The 15,608-nt window shown below is 46.5% G+C and overlaps 1 protein-coding gene across 4 annotated transcripts in view; it reads right to left on the bottom strand.

Annotated features, from left to right (window-relative positions):
* ZBTB5 (zinc finger and BTB domain containing 5) overlaps positions 1 to 6,610 on the bottom strand; it is a 45,002-nt gene extending 38,392 nt beyond the window's left edge. Inside the window, exon 1 of one of the 4 annotated variants that reach the window (XR_007719935.1) lies at positions 6,374 to 6,609. The gene's annotated coding sequence lies outside the window, so the exon portion shown is untranslated. Of the gene's footprint in view, positions 1 to 5,089; positions 6,319 to 6,373 lie in introns of those variants that run through there. The other 3 variants (XM_050762111.1, XM_050762113.1, XM_050762112.1) reach the window with 3 other exon arrangements.
* Positions 6,611 to 15,608: the final 8,998 nt, after the last annotated feature.

Here is a 15,608-nt window from a genome sequence, read left to right as displayed (position 1 = left end):
AAGATCGCACCACTGTACTCCAGCCTGGGCAACAAGAGCAAAATTCCATCTCAAAAAAAAAAATTGTTCTTTTCTTTCCAATCCCAATTGATGTGTAGCACAAACAATTTTTAAACATGTCTTTCATTGTCTTTTGCCCCTGACAGATAAAGAAACTTATTCCTTTTTTTTTCAGGTGGAGTCTCACTCTGTCACCCAGGCTGGAGTGCAGTGGCACAATCTCAGCTCACTGCAACCTCCAGTTCAAGCAATTCTCCTGCCTCAGCCTCCCGAGTAGCTGGGCTTACAGGCGTGCACTACCATGCCCAGCTAATTTTTTTTTATTTTTATAGAGATAGGGCTTCACCATATTGGCCAGGCTGGTCTCAAGCTACTGACCTTGTGATCCACCTACCTCAGCCTCCCAAAGTGCTGGGCCTGGCCAAGAAACTTATTTCTTAATGAAAAAAATAGTCTGGCTAGGCACGGTGGCTCACACCTGTAATCCAAGCACTTCGGGAGGCTGAGGTGGGCAGATCACCTGACGTCAGAAGTTCGAAACCTGCCTGACCAACATGGAGAAACCCTGTCTCTACTAAAAATAAAAAAATAGCCGGGCATGGTGCCGCATGCCTGTAATCTCAGCTATTTGGGAGGCTGAGGCAGGAGAATCGCTTGAACCCGGGAGGGGGAGGCTGCAGTGAGCCAAGATCGCGCCATTGCACTCCAGCCTAGGCAACAAAAGCGAACACTCCCCCCTCCCAAAAAAATTAGGCCAGATGCAGGGTCTCACACCTGTAATCCCAGTACTTTGGGAGGCTGAGGCGGGAGGCTCACTTGAAGCCAGGTATTTGAGACCTGCTTGGTCAACACAGTGAAACCTCTTCTTTACAAAATTACTTTTTAATTAGCTGGGTGCAGGGCATGGTGGCTCACGTCTATAATCTCAACATGCTGAGAGGCCAAGGTGGGAGAAATGTTTGAGTCCAGGAGTCTAAGACCAGCCTGGGAAACATAGGGAGACCCCCACCTCTACAAAAACTACAAAAATTAGCTGGGCGTGGTGGTGCATGCCTGTAGTTCCAGCTACTTGGGAGGCTGGGTGTCAGAGGGTTGCTTGAGCCCAAGAGATTGGGGCTGCAGTGAGTTATGACCATCCCACTGCACTCCAGCCTGGGTGACAGAGCAAGACCCTATCTCAAAAGCAAAACAGAACAAAGTAGAAAGAAAAAAAAAACTAAACTTTTATCAAGATGAAAACTATGACAAAGCATTGGAGCACTATTATTATGGTGCCTTTCCAAAAGAGAAGATGAAAATGGACTTAATCCATTTCTTACACCTAGTTTACTTTCAAAGCAGTATATGCCTTCACTTCTCAATCATTTATCAAATCAATAATGGTCAGCAAGTGACCTATACTTGACCTGCAGAATTGCTTTTGATCATCTATTCAAAATAAGTACAATGTAAGTAACTTAAACGTGTTTAGATTTTTGTAGCATTTCTGGGCTCCTCCCACAACCGAATGCCCAAACACTGGATTTTCTTTTCCCGGTCTTTCTTCCTCAAATTCTCTTTGCAAAAAAGACTAAAACATAAGGACTATAAAGGTGAAAGCCTTGCATTTTTAGAGGAAGATGGTTGAGTGGATTTTACATTATAATTGACTAATTAAGATGTACTGAAAAATTAATTATACCATGTCAACAATATCAAGCATAGAAAAAAAGGGGAGCAACTCACCTTAAGCATTTTAAACTTAAGAAATTGGCAATCAGCCAGGTGCAGTGGCTCTCATGCCCGCAATCACTCACTTTGGGAGGCTGAGGCAGGTGGATCACTTGAGGTCAGGAGTTCAAGACCAGCCTGGCCAACATGGTGAAACCCTGTCTCCATCAAAAAATACAAAAATTAGTGGGGCATGGTGCCACGAGCTATAGTCCCAGCTACTCGGGGGGCTGAGACACAAGAATCATTTGAAACCAGGAGGCGGAAGTTGCATCGAGCTGAAATCAGATTGCACCACTGCACTCAAGCCTAGGTGACAGAGTGAGACGCTGTCTCAAAAAAAAAATAAATTAGGAATAAAGGCATTTGTAAACCTGTTATCATACAAAGTAACAGATGACCAAGTATAATTTCCAAAGAGTAGACCTATCACTTAGTCATCCTTTAAAATCTGTAAAATGAACATTTTATTTGTTAATTTCCATTTATATAAGGAAAAATATCACTCTCGATAGGCTTCTTTTCAGTGACAAACATTTTCCAGAGCAGGAAAGCAAGTTAGGAAAATAGGAAAATTCACTGGTTACAATTATAATGAATTAGTTGGGTACAAAAGACTCTTTATGGGGGGCAGGGAGCCAGGATTTTACTATGTTGCCTGGGCTGGTTTGAACTCAAGTGATCCTCCTGCCTCAGGCTCCCAAGTAGTTGGGACTACAGGTGTGTGCCACCTGGGCTAAAAGTCTATTAATTTTACTAAATTTTATTAAATCTAAGATGTCTGTACGGCCGGGCACGGTGGCTCAAGCCTGTAATCCCAGCACTTTGGGAGGCCGAGACGGGCGGATCACGAGGTCAGGAGATCAAGACCATCCTGGCTAACCCAGTGAAACCCCGTCTCTACTAAAAAATACAAAAAACTAGCCAGGCGAGGTGGCAGGCGCTTGTAGTTCCAGCTACTCGGGAGGCTGAGGCAGGAGAATGGCGTGAACCCGGGAGGCGGAGCTTGCAGTGAGCTGAGATCTGGCCACTGCACTCCAGCCTGGGCGAGCTAGACTCCGTCTCAAAAAAAAAAAAAAAAAAAAAAAAAATCTAAGATGTCTGTGATTATAAAACGCATTATTTCATGTAACACTAGGAAAAAAACTGCCAATTGAGCTATGGCATAATGCTTAGTTACGGTATCCTGTCTTCAAGGAAGAAGGAAAACCGACTGCCAATGACTACTAATGATAGAGGCAGGAGACAGACAAATGCCTAGGCAGATAGGGGCACATCCCCAGGGAAACCCTACCTCCAAGCCAAAGACAGTTTAAAGCCTGAAAGCCAAGCTACAAGTCAAATCCATGGACCAGATTGAGAACCTGTCTTCCCGTTTGATGTGCTTTCTTCTGATTGATCCCCAACTTTCACCTATTTTACATATACCTACCCCTTTCCTAATTGGTTTTCTACACTGTCGTACCCACCTTTGAGTGGTGTCTTTGCTTTAACCTTGTTTTTTTTTTTTTGAGACAGGGTCTCACTCTGTCTGCAAGACTGGAGTGCAGTGGCAGGCTCTCAGCTCAATGCAACCTCTGCCTCCCAGGCTCAATCGATTCTTCTGCCTCAGCCTCCCGAGTAGCTGGGATTACAGGCGCACTTCACCATGCTGGGCTCATTTTTGTATTTTTAGTAGAGACAGGGTTTCATCATGTTGGCCAGATTGGCCTCGAACTCCTGACCTCAGGCAATCTGCCCACCTCAGCCTCCACAACTGCAGCAATTACAGGCGTGAGCCACCATACCCGGCCTTCCCTTTAACCTTTTTGCATACTCAGAAACTGATCAGCACACACTCCCCATTCTGAGTCCCTAAGAAGCCCCAGAACCAGCCACACTGGGAAAGAAGCCACCTGACTGCAGGGGTGGGGGACCACCCCTGAATGTCCTCTTCTCTGAGGCACTCAATAAAATTCTTCTCTGCCCTCCTCACCCTTCGAATTGTCAGAGTAACCTCATTCTTCTTGAACAAGGGACAAGGGTTTGGGAACCACTAAATGCGGGTACAAGCTGTAACACAAGTGGTCCGAGTGGGTGGAGGGTGGTGGGTGGCGCATCACTCCTGTTGGCAAAGTGGTTAAGAAAAATCCAACATCACCAATAAAATAATCTTGGAGAGTAAGAATATCTATTATAATAAGTAGTCCAACACAGTTCCTAATCTGTTTGGGATGTCAAGATAAATCAAAGCTTTTAGGAAATATATGTATAACTAATAAAATGAAAGGCACCTCCAAAACTGGATCTTGAAATTAAAAGCCACTATTCAGTGGTGAAAATGATGAAAACATATGTAAAGAACAATAGTTCACTGAGAAACAGCTAGTCTTTTAGGAGATGAGAAGTTCACTTCACACTTAGACAAAAGGCAGTGTAGTGCTACATTCCATCCCACCCGCTACGCTAACAAAACTGGCTCTACTAGACAACATCCATAATATTTGAGAAATATTACATACAGTAAAAGAAAAATCACATGCTTAAAACTGACAGAGGGAAAGTATTTAAAATTAATTCACATGAAAAAAAAAGTTGAGGCCGGGCGCGGTGGCTCAAGCCTGTAATCCCAGCACTTTGGGAGGCCAAGACGGGCGGATCACGAGGTCAGGAGATCGAGACCATCCTGGCTAACACGGTGAAACCCCCTCTCTACTAAAAAATACAAAAAACTAGCTGGGCGAGGTGGCGGGCGTCGGTAGTCCCAGCTACTCGGGAGGCTGAGGCAGGAGAATGGCATGAACCCGGGAGGCGGAGCTTGCAGTGAGCCGAGATCCGGCCATAGCACTCCAGCCTGGGCGACAGAGCGAGACTCCGTCTCAAAAAAAAAAAAAAAAAAAAAAAAAAAAAAAAAAAGTTGAAACCTAACATAGAATCAATACCTTGGGTTCTTTTTTCCATTTCCAAAACGAATGTGAGCCAGATTCAAAATTCTCTGTCAGCACTACACCAGGTTTTGTCAAATTCACTGAACACAAGATTTTTTTAAGTCTCCAATTTGATATAATTCATGCTGAGTTCTTTAACTACTATTTGATATCCTAGTGATTTTTTATTACTTCCACTTTGGGGACAGTCTTGTGAGTCTCTCTTGAGAGCGTTCACTCTTAAGCTTGTAAGATGCCTTTCCTCCAAATCTTACCATTTTCAGAATTTTGCTACAGACATATCAATTAACCAAAATCCAGCATCTTCAGCTAACTAAAAGTTTTGACACAACTTTTAGGGAAAGGTGCAAATCTCTAGTAAACAGGTTGACTTCAGGACTCCTCAAAAAAAGAGTCTGCTTATTCAGCAAAACCCAAGGGCCCAGAACAGGTCCCCACCCAGGCAGTCTTACCTGTAAGGTCACCAAGCTGGCTGTGGTGGCCAGGTCAATCTTCCCAAATTTGATGAGATTTCCAGAAGGGTTAAAAGGAACAGTGAACGGTTTCCTTTGGCTTAGGGGCTTTTCTCTAAAATCCTTCTCTTCTTCCCATCTGGTCTTTTCCCTCTGAACTATTAGCTTACTGCCAACCACCGTCAACACAGATATCACAAGAGTTTAGGCAAATGAAAAGCAAGTTCTACCCAGCCTTTTACATCTAAGGCACAACAGCCCATACTAGCACAACAAATTACCAATAATGACTAAGGCACAGCATTCTCTTCAACTTCTAAAGAAAAGCCTGTAACGTCTTCTACTTAATACAAGTGAAAAATAAGAGAATATGCTTTGGAATATTTTTTGCTTCAATTTTTGAAGGTGAAGAGTTTCTTCTATTCAAGTTAACTAGAGTCAGAGACTACTACTTAGGAATCAAGACTTTACTGTGCTTTCACCTAAATTTTTTCCTCCAAATTATTTAGGATTTGTCTTCTGTTCAGAAAATTAGTTTCCATAGTACCCTTCACTATGCCAGAATGCTGACTTAATTAAAAAATGGCCGTTTTTAAAGGAAAAAACTAACCTTCAACTCCCCTTAATTCACTGCCTTTTATTATTTACATACAAATCTGTCCTCCAAACAGGAGAACATGGGACAGCAGTGTCTAACCACCGCATCCCCCACAGCTCCTCGCACGAAGCCTGGGAGTAGTGGGCATTCAATAAATGCCTATTAAACACTTCAGTCCTCTCTTAACAAGTTGGTGCATTCCAAAACACTGGCTCCACCCCTCCAGGATCGGCCGCCGGCTCCCGATGGCAGTTTGCCTATGGCCTTGCTCTGGTGAAATCAAACCTCGTCGCTCAAGAAGACCCAGGATGGGGGCAAGGGAGCCGTCCGACCCCATCCCGCAAGGCAGCAGATCCTCTCTTCATTCCACCAGGCCGTTGGGCCTGAGGCCTTTCCCACCCCATTCGGGAACCTACGTAGCCAGCCAGAGATCCGCAGGGGTACCAGCTCCCGCCCCAGCCTGCAGACAGCCTGGCGTCGGGACACCGGGGACGCCTGCGCAGAAGAACGCGCCTGGCCCCTTCGCTCTGACGGTAACAATGCCCCCTCAGGAACACAGTCAGGGTAGGCTGGGGGCACCAGTACACGTCTGCGCGCTCCCCGACGCCTTGGCGCGCCCCTGGTGCTCAACCTTCCCCACGTGAGCGCGCCCGCCATCACGACACTCCCTGACGGGGTCTCCTCACCTGAGCCGGGCTCCGCCCCCCTCCTCCTTGCTGAAGGAGGCGGTGACCCCTCTCCGATCGGACTCGGCAGTGTCAGAGGAGGTGGGAACGTCCAGACCTGCGTCTCCGTTATGGGACTTCCTCCCCCTTCCGCCCGCCCCCCTCCCACCCCGCCTCTAGTACCCTAGCTCCTTCAGCCAGTTCGCCGCGGCACTCCGAGAACACCGCGGCGGCGCCTGAGGATAAACGGAAGTGACGTAATGCAAGAGCGCCTACTCCGCCCTTTTCCTCCTCCCCCGGTGGGGTTACAACCAATCAGCAACGGGGAGGGCGGGGCCGGGGTAGGAGTGCAGCCAGCCGGCGCGAGGAACCCGGAGGAATTTCTTTGGCCCCCAGAAAAACTGACCAATCCACGGTCCCTGGAGTCTGGTTGTGTTTACTACCGACTGATTCCGTGAGCTCTCTGACCAATCACCCTTTGCCTTACAACACGTACAACGGTTAACAAATGCCTTTTAGGGCGGGATTTATCACTAAACCGCTCCAGGTTTGGACTATAGAAATGCAGCTGTTCGCTGCAACCAATCAAAACCCTCTGTGGTTTAGGCAAGCGGGCTTTCCGCCTAATTCCGCCAATCATAACAACGACTGCGTGAAGTCTGAGGGCGCCCGAGAGGCGGGCCCTCAGGGCAGCCTTACCGCCATTGGCTGGTCCTGAAGGATTTTTCCACCCACGTGGTGCCCGGCCCTTTAGTGACCCAGGGCTCTTCTCCCGGGGTCAATTCCCTTCGCTGAACACACACAAGTACGGGGTTCGAGATTTGAGTTCCCACTTCATGGATGTTGGGAAAGATAAGATTCCAAGAGGCTCTTTAGGTTGAACTAAGCCGAAGTCCAGGGTAAAAACGGCGAATAAAAAAGGTCGGACCCCGCCCCTCGTCCAGCCGGGTGGCTGCGCGTCTGGAAACGGTGGCGCCACAGGAGCCTGGCGCCTGGCCCCGCACTGGGCCGCAGGTCATATAAGCCTGTCGTCTCCGTGCCCAGATTCATAATCACCCGCACCCCAAAAAACAAAATAGGAAGCGCTAAGCTCTCCCATTCATGTCCCAAACGTGGAAGGGTCGCGTACTTGTATGAGACGCGATCTGAAAAGTGCGAGCGCCGCGGCGACGCTCGGGTTTCTAGGTGCACACTGGGAGAGAGAACCCGAGCCCTCAGCATCGGGCACAGGGGCCAGGGAAGAAGCCCCCTTTCTTCGGGTGAGGACGGCAGAAAAAAGCTCCCTTCTCCTGTGCAGCTTGTCTGGGAGCGCTGCTTGGCTCTGGAGACAAAGGCAGGCTCGCGAACATGGCTGTGTTCTGGGGGTGGGGGTTAAGGGTCTTGGAGGAGCTCCCATAAAAATGGAACTCCTGGCCAGGCGCGATGGCTCACGCCTATAATCGCAGCAATTGGGAAGGCTGAGGCGGGCAGATGGCCTGAGGTCAGGAGTTTGAGACCAGCCTGGCCAATATGGTGAAACCCCGTCTCTACTAAAAATGCAAGAATTAGGTGGCGGGCGCCTGTAATCCCAGCCAGCTACTCGGGAGGCTGAGGCAGGAGAATCACTTGAACCCGGGAGGCGGAGGTTGCAGTAAGCCGAGATCGCGCCGCTGCACTCCAGCCTAGGCCACAGAGTGGGATTTCGTTGCGAGAGGCAGGGGGAGGAACTCTTCGCTTTACAGAATTGAACACACCGGATACCCCTACAGCTGATTCCATCCCTTCAGTTACCGGTCGGATGTGTTGATATCAAAAAGCAACCTGTTTGCATGGATTTCTTGAAGGCCTCGGTGGAGTCTGATGTTTAATTCTTTTCCTTAAGATTCGCTGACACTCTATAGCCATCACACATATTTTACTGCCAGATTCATTGGTAAAATAAAGAAAATATGGAATGATGACAGTAAGCCAGGCAATAGGAGAGATTCTTTTGCGTATGTGGCTCTCAAAGGTAAATGCCATGACCTAGATTACTCAGATTTACAGGCTCACAAAACTTTTTAAAATTGTATATTCAGAACTTAGGAGTGTGTGGAAGTGGACACCTGCTATATTGTGGTCGGGAGTATCACTGATGCCCTGTTTGACTATCACTTCGTAGTATCTATCAAAATTTAAAACATGCGTTTGTTCCCTTCTAGCTGGCAATTCCTTTCTAGAAATATATGCTACCCAAATACAAAGATGTGGAATAATAAACCCAAGGCTCTTTACCACAGCTTTGTTAGTACAAGGGGCGGGGGTGGGGGGAGAGGGGGAGTGGAGAACAAACCTAAATGTGCAACTAAATATTACAAAAATTTGGTAAGTATCGTGACTCCTTCATGACTAAGGCTCCCATAGATGCAAAACGAAAGTAATAAAATCCTGCGGCCAGGCGCGGTGGCTCACACCTGTAATCCTAACACTTTGGGAGGCCGAGGAGGGTGGATCATGAGGTCAGGAGTTCGAGGCCAGCCTGTCCAACATGGCGAAACCCTATCTCTACTAACAAAATACAAAAATTAGCTGGGCATGGTGGCGGGCGCCTGTAATCCCAGCTACTCGTGAGGCTGAGGCAGGAGAATCACTTGAACCAGGGAGAAAGAGGTTGCAGTGAGCCGAGATCTCGCCATTGCACTCCAGCCTGGAGGACAGAGCAAGACTCCATCTCAGAAAAATAAATACATATATACACACACACTTACATACATACATACAGGTACCCGCATGCAGAGGTACACGTAAAAGTTTGTGAATGTATGGCTGGCTGAGTGTGAAAGGATACTATCAAATGTTCATAATGTCATTCAGGGAAGGAGTGGAGGTGGTGGTGAGACGTTTTAAGAGGGCCTCCTTAGGCCGGGCATGGTGGCTCACGCCTGCAATTCCAGCATTTTGGGAGGTTGAGGCCGGTGGATTGCCTGAGGTAAGGAGTTTGAGACCAGCCTGGCCAATATGGCGAAACCTCGTCTCTACTAAAAATACAAAAAATTAGCTGGGCTTGGTGGCGCATGCCTGTAATTCCAGCTTTTCAGGAGGCTGAGGCAGGAGAATTGCTTGAACCCGGGAGGCGGAGGTTGCAGTGAGCCGAGATTGCGCCACTTCACTCCAACCTCGGCGAGAGAGAGAGACTCCGTTTAAAAAAAAAAGAGGGCCTCCTTAATTTTTAGTTTTACAGACAGCTGTAGCAATTTAGTTCCTACAACAGGTGTTGTTACTTTAGTAGTATTTAGGAAAACCTGGAATTTCAGGTTGCTTAGATTTTCAAATCACTGACAAAATTATTCTAAGGTAATCTATATATTTCCCCAAAAAGGTATCAATAAGATACTTCTTGAAATTAGACAACTAAATTCTAAGATTCATAAGGGGAGATAATATTGAAAGAATAAGCAAGACAGTCATGGAAAAAGTAAGTTGGATATCTACCTGTGAGGCAGGGGAACAGGATCTGGAGGCAGTGACCTTCAGACCCACTGCTGCTGACTGGTTATCAGAGGCTACTTCCTTTTCACCCCTACCTTTTTCTGCGTGGCAATTGCTCCGTGGCAGTTGTAAGCCCTCCGTTTTCTGCCTGACAGTTGAAATATGAAAATACCGGCCGGGTGCAGTGGCTTGTGCCTGTAATCCCAGCACTTTGGGAGACCGAGGCAGTCGGATCCCCTGAGGTCAGGGATTTGAAACCAGCCCGGCCAACATGGTGAAACCCCTTCTCTACCAAAAGGAGAAAAATTAGCCGGGCGAGGTGGCGAGCGCCTGCAATCCCAGCTACTCAGGAGACTGAAGCAGGAGAATGGCGTTCACCCTGGAGGCAAAGCTTGCAGTGAGCCGAGATCACGCCACTGCACTCCAGCCTGGGCAACAGTGCGAGACTCCATCTCAAAAAAGATAAAGAACAAAAATAAAAATAAAAAATGAGCCAGGTGTGGTGGCACATGCCTGTGATCACAGCTACTCGGGAGGCTGAGGCAGGAGAATTGCTTGAACCCAGGGGGTGGAGTCTGTGGTGAGCCGAAATCATGCCATTGCACTCCAGCCTGGGCAACAAGAGTGAAACTCCGTCTCAATAAATAAATAAATAAATAAATGTCTGCTTTCACTGCCTTGCTTTGTTTGTGTGCTTTGTCCAATTCTTCAAAATGCCAGAGAACATGGACAACTACCCTCAAGTGGTAACACCTGACTTTTTACAACAAATTTAATATCAATTTAATCAAATATGATATTTTTTAAACTAACCCATAATAGCAAAAGAAGAAAACCTGGAACAATTTTTTTTTTTTTTTTTTTTTTTTTTTAAAGATAGAGTCTTGCTCTGTCGCCCAGGCTGGAGTGCAGTGGCATGATCTCAGCTTATTGCAACCTCCACCTCCCAGGTTCAAGGAATTTTCCTGCCTCAGTCTCCCAAGGAGCTGGAACTCAGGGTCACGCCACCATGTCCAGATAATTTTTGTATTTTTTGGTAGAGGTGGGGTTTCGCTATGTTGACTAGGCTGGTCTTGAACTCCTGACCTCAGGTGGTCTGCTCACCTTGGCCTCCCGAAGTGCTGTGATTACAGATGTGAGCCACTGCACCTGGCCAAACAATGTATTTTATAATCTTGGAGTAAAGTAGACGTTTTTTTTTTGTTTTTTTTGTTTTTTTTTTTTTTTGCCACAATATACAAAGAACTTTAATAAGTAAATAAGAGGAAGACAGATAACCAAAGGGGAAAATATTCAAAGAATATGAGCTAGTAAATCACAGCAGAAATACACAGTCAAAAATTATACATATTCCATATTGTTAGGTAGTGGTGGAAAGTGCCTTCTCCATACAGTCCTAAAAGCATTTTGTCTTGATAGTACTGCCAGCTGCAAGCTTCCAGAGAAACTTGGGCTGTTATCTTCTTTTAAATCTCTTATAGTTTAGGCCGGGCATGGTGGCTAACACCTGTAGTCCCAGCACTGTGGAAGGCTGAGGTAAGCAGATGGCTCGAGTCCAGGAGTTTGAGACCAGTCTGGGCAACATGGCAAAACCCCACCTGGTTTAAAAACTCTTCCATGACTCCTCAGCACGATCGGTGACTGGGCCCGGCCCTCATGGCTGCTCCTTTGCCGCCCGCCGCCACCACTTCGCCACGTCCTGGCCCCTCAGTCACCGGCGCCGCTGTCGGGACTAGCAGGAGCCGCTCCTGCGCCTAAGTAGACGTTTTTAAACAAAATACAAAGCCTGAGAGAAAAAGTCTGATAAACGAAGCTAAACAATAATTTACATTTTTCAATTGTGCAAAAAATTCCATAATTGAAAGACAAAGAACAGAGAAAACTATTTGCAACATATAACATAGACTTAAAAAAAATTTTTTTAGAGACAGTCTCACTCTGTCACCCAAGCTGGAGTACAGTGGCATGATAGACTCACCACAGCCTCGACCTTCTGGGCTCAAGCAATCCTCCTGCCTCAGCCTCCCTAGTAGCTGGGATTACAGGCATGTGCCATCATGCCTGGCAAGTTTTTATTTTTTGTAGAGATGGGGTCTCACTGTGTTGCCCAGGATGGTCTCAAATTCCTGGCCTCAAGCAATCCTCCTGCCTCAGCCTCCCAAAATGCTGGGATTACAAGCATGAGCCAATGTGCCCGGCCATAACATAGATTTAAAAGGCTAGGTTCCTTAATATATAAAGAGTTCCTGTATCTCAGTAAGACCAACAACCAACTGTAAAAGTAAGCAAAGGATACAAATAGAGAATTCATAGAACAGGACACAAAAATGGCTCACGCCTGTAATCCCAGCACTTTAGGAGGCTGAGGCTGGCGGATCATGAGGTCAGGAGTTTGAGACCAGCCTGATCCACATGTTGAAACCCCGTCTCAACTAAAAATAGAAAAATTAGCTGGGCGTGGTGGCACACGCCTGTAATTCCAGCTGCTCGGGAGGCTGAGGCAGGAGAATTGCTTGCAGCCGGGAGGCAGAGGTTGCAGTGAACTGAGATCGCGCCGCTACACTCCAGCCTGGGTGACCAGAGTACAGGGTGAGTCGCTTTATGGAATCTGACTAGCCTTTTCAGGTCTTTGTTAGTGTTATTCTGAAACACCAGCAGATGGAGATATTACCCCAGGAAAGGAAAGGCGGACTTTGCTTTTCTCCCTCTCCTTTCCCCCTCTGGAAAACCATTTTCCTTCTCTGAAAAATGATACTAAAAGAGAACTCCAGGTGTCTCTGAATTATTTCCAAACTAAATTTCCAAAAAAATATTATGTGTTAAATTCTGCCTGTGATTATCCACGATTTGAATATAAAAGAGGCCACTTGGCCGGGCGCAGTGGTTCACGCCTGTAATCCCAGCACTTTGGGAGGCTGAGGCGGGTGGATCACTTGAGGTCAGGAGTTCGAGACCAGCCTGGCCAACATGGTGAAACCCTGTCTCTACCAAAACTATAAAAACTAACCAGGCGTGGTGGTGGGTGCCTGTAATCCCGGCTACTCAGGAGGCTGAGGCAGGAGAATTGCTTGAATCCGGGAGGCGGAGGTTGCAGTGAGCCCAGATCACGCCACTGCACTCCAGCCTGGGCGACAAGAATGAGACTCTATCTCAAAAAATAAATAAATAAATAAATAAAATAAAATAAAAAAGAGGCCACTATAGGTTTTTGCATTTTGGTTAATGCCTAAGAAGGGCTCCCTCCATCCTGCCCCATCCCAGTTATACAGGCACGTATGTATATGTACATGGTGTGATAGGTGTGTCTTTTGAATAACTGTTAAATAATTAAACAACACAGGGGTATAGTATGATCCCCTTCCCACCTACCCGACCATCAACACTTTGCTTCCATGGATAGAATATCTGTCATTTGGAATTCTTGCCTGTGGTAATTCTAGGAGTTTTTGCTTCAGTGGGTGTATTGTACTCTTCACCTTTTCTCCTTGCTACAAAACAGTCAATCCAGGGGACTTTCACAGAATTTATTTGACTGGCAAAGATGTGCCTTAAAAGGAAATCAGTCTGGTACAACTGTGCTTCCTAAACTTCAAGTGCGCATGAATCACCTGCAGATCCTCATTCAGAAGATTTGATAGGGTTGGAGATCCTACATTTCTAACAAGTTCCCAGGTGATGTCAAGGCTGCTGTTTCCATGGACCACACTTTGAGTAACAAGGCCATACAATGTGTTCCTATATCACAAGGGACCAAGATACTTCTCTTAAGAATTATACTTGGCTCATCATAGCCACTGTTATCTTGGTCACCTTTAACTTTGATTTAACTGTTCACATTTTAATTCAACCAAAAAACATTTATAGAGTCTGTTATGTGTAAACCCTATGCTAGTTGATTTCAACCAACATTACCAAACATGTTTGAGTTCCAGTCCCTGTGCTAGGCTTCCAAGATTAGTGATAATTCAGGCCCATTCTTTGCCGTGTCATTCATTAATTCATTCCATATTTATTGAGGGTCTACTATGTTCAGGAGTTGGAGATAAAGCAGTGATCAAAACAAACATAAATTTGTTTATTAACCCCCAAAGTGTTTATTGTTAACCCCAAATAAGTTTAGTGAGAAAAATGATCAATGGGGGAGACAATCACACAATTAAGCTCTTCATCCTTATTTCTTCTTTCTTCTTCTTCCCTTTTCCTTCCCTGAACAATTCAATCCAAAATCATGAAGTGGGGCCAAGCAAGGTAGCCTTCCAAGGGAGGAAGGGCTATGAGAGCTAAATGCAACACATGATTCTTGACAGGACATTTTTGCTATAAAAACATGATTGGACCAGCTGCAATGGCTCACACCTGTAATCCCAGAACTTTGGGAGGCCAAGGTGGGAGGATCACTTGAGCCCAGGAGTCTGAGACCAGCCCTGGCAACATAGTGAGACCTAGTCTCTACAAAAAATTTTTTTTAATTAAGAAAAAAAAAAAAAGCTGGCTGTGGTGGCATACACCTGTATGTTAGCTCGGAGGTTGTGGTGAGAGGATCACTTGCGCCCGGAAGGTCAAGGCTGCAGTGAGCCCTGTCTGCAACACTGCACTCCAGCCTGGGTGACAGACTGAGACCCTATCTCAAAAAACAAACAAACAACAAACGCTGGGACAATGGTAAACTTAAATGGGATGTGAGGATTACATGGTAGTAATGTACCAGTGTTAATTTCCTGATTCTTTTCTGTTTAATTTTTTTTTTTTTTTTTTTTTTGGTCGCCCAGGCTACAGTGCAACGGCACCATCACAGCTCACTGCAGCCTTTGCCTCCTAGGCTCAAGCAATCCTCCCACCTCAGCCTCCTGAGTAGCTGGGACGACAGGCGTGTGCCACCACACGTGACTAATGATTATTTTTTTGTAGAGACAGGGTCTTGTTATGTTGCCCAGCCTGGTCTCAAATTCCTAGAATCAAGGGATAGAACTGCCTCTGCCTCTGCGCCTGGCAATTTGCTGATGGCTGTGTTGTTATTTAGGGAACGTCCTTGTCTGTAGGAAATACTATAGTCTTCAGGGGTGAAAGGGTATCAGGTTGACAGCTTACTCTAAATGGTTCAGGGCAAAAAAAGTTCTTGCAGTGTTTCTTTAAGTTTGAGACTGGGTAATTAGAAAAGAGTGACAAGTTGCAGGCTTTAAGATTATTCCTAGGATTCTGCGTGTTGGAGGCGGGTGTGAGGATGTGTGGAAGGAAAAGAGTCCTGAAAGAAGGTGATTTGGAAGACAGAGGGGAGTCAGCCTGAGTTCTTGCCCTTCAATAGCACGCATCTTTGGGCAAAGGGGGCCTCGGCCAGGGTCCATGCTTAAAGGTCCTGCTTTTGCCTTTTTTCTGCTCTGAAAACTCCCCGTGCAGAAGAATGGTTGAATCCGCAGTGAAAAACGGACATGTCTATCAGCTCGGACTCCCTCTTCTATTTCAGTCCAGAATCTCCTGCCCAAAGGCTCTGGGGTTGGTTGGGCTTCTGTTCCATCACCTCAGGGTTGATCGGGCCACATGTGTGCACGCCACAGCGCATTGCGGGTCGCTGTTTGTCGGACTGTGGACAAAGCTTGTACCTAGAACTGGATGTCCACGTGGGTGGGTGGGAGGTCCTAGAGAGGGGCGGCTTTTTGCCAGCGGCCACATTTAGTTGGGGCTCAAGGAGTTCCTGTTAGAGAATTCTAAATTTGAACTTGGTCTTTCAGGTCTTGGGAAGACGTGTTTGTCACGGTAGGAGAGAGACGACACTCTCTCTAGACTGTGCTGAGCCGGAAGAACGCTCACAGCA

This window comes from Macaca thibetana, chromosome 15 (genome assembly GCF_024542745.1).
Source record: "Macaca thibetana thibetana isolate TM-01 chromosome 15, ASM2454274v1, whole genome shotgun sequence".
Classification (NCBI taxonomy): Eukaryota; Metazoa; Chordata; class Mammalia; order Primates; family Cercopithecidae; genus Macaca; species Macaca thibetana.
The sequence above is the reverse complement of the archived record's forward strand: the minus strand, read 5'-3'. Positions and strand labels throughout refer to the sequence as shown.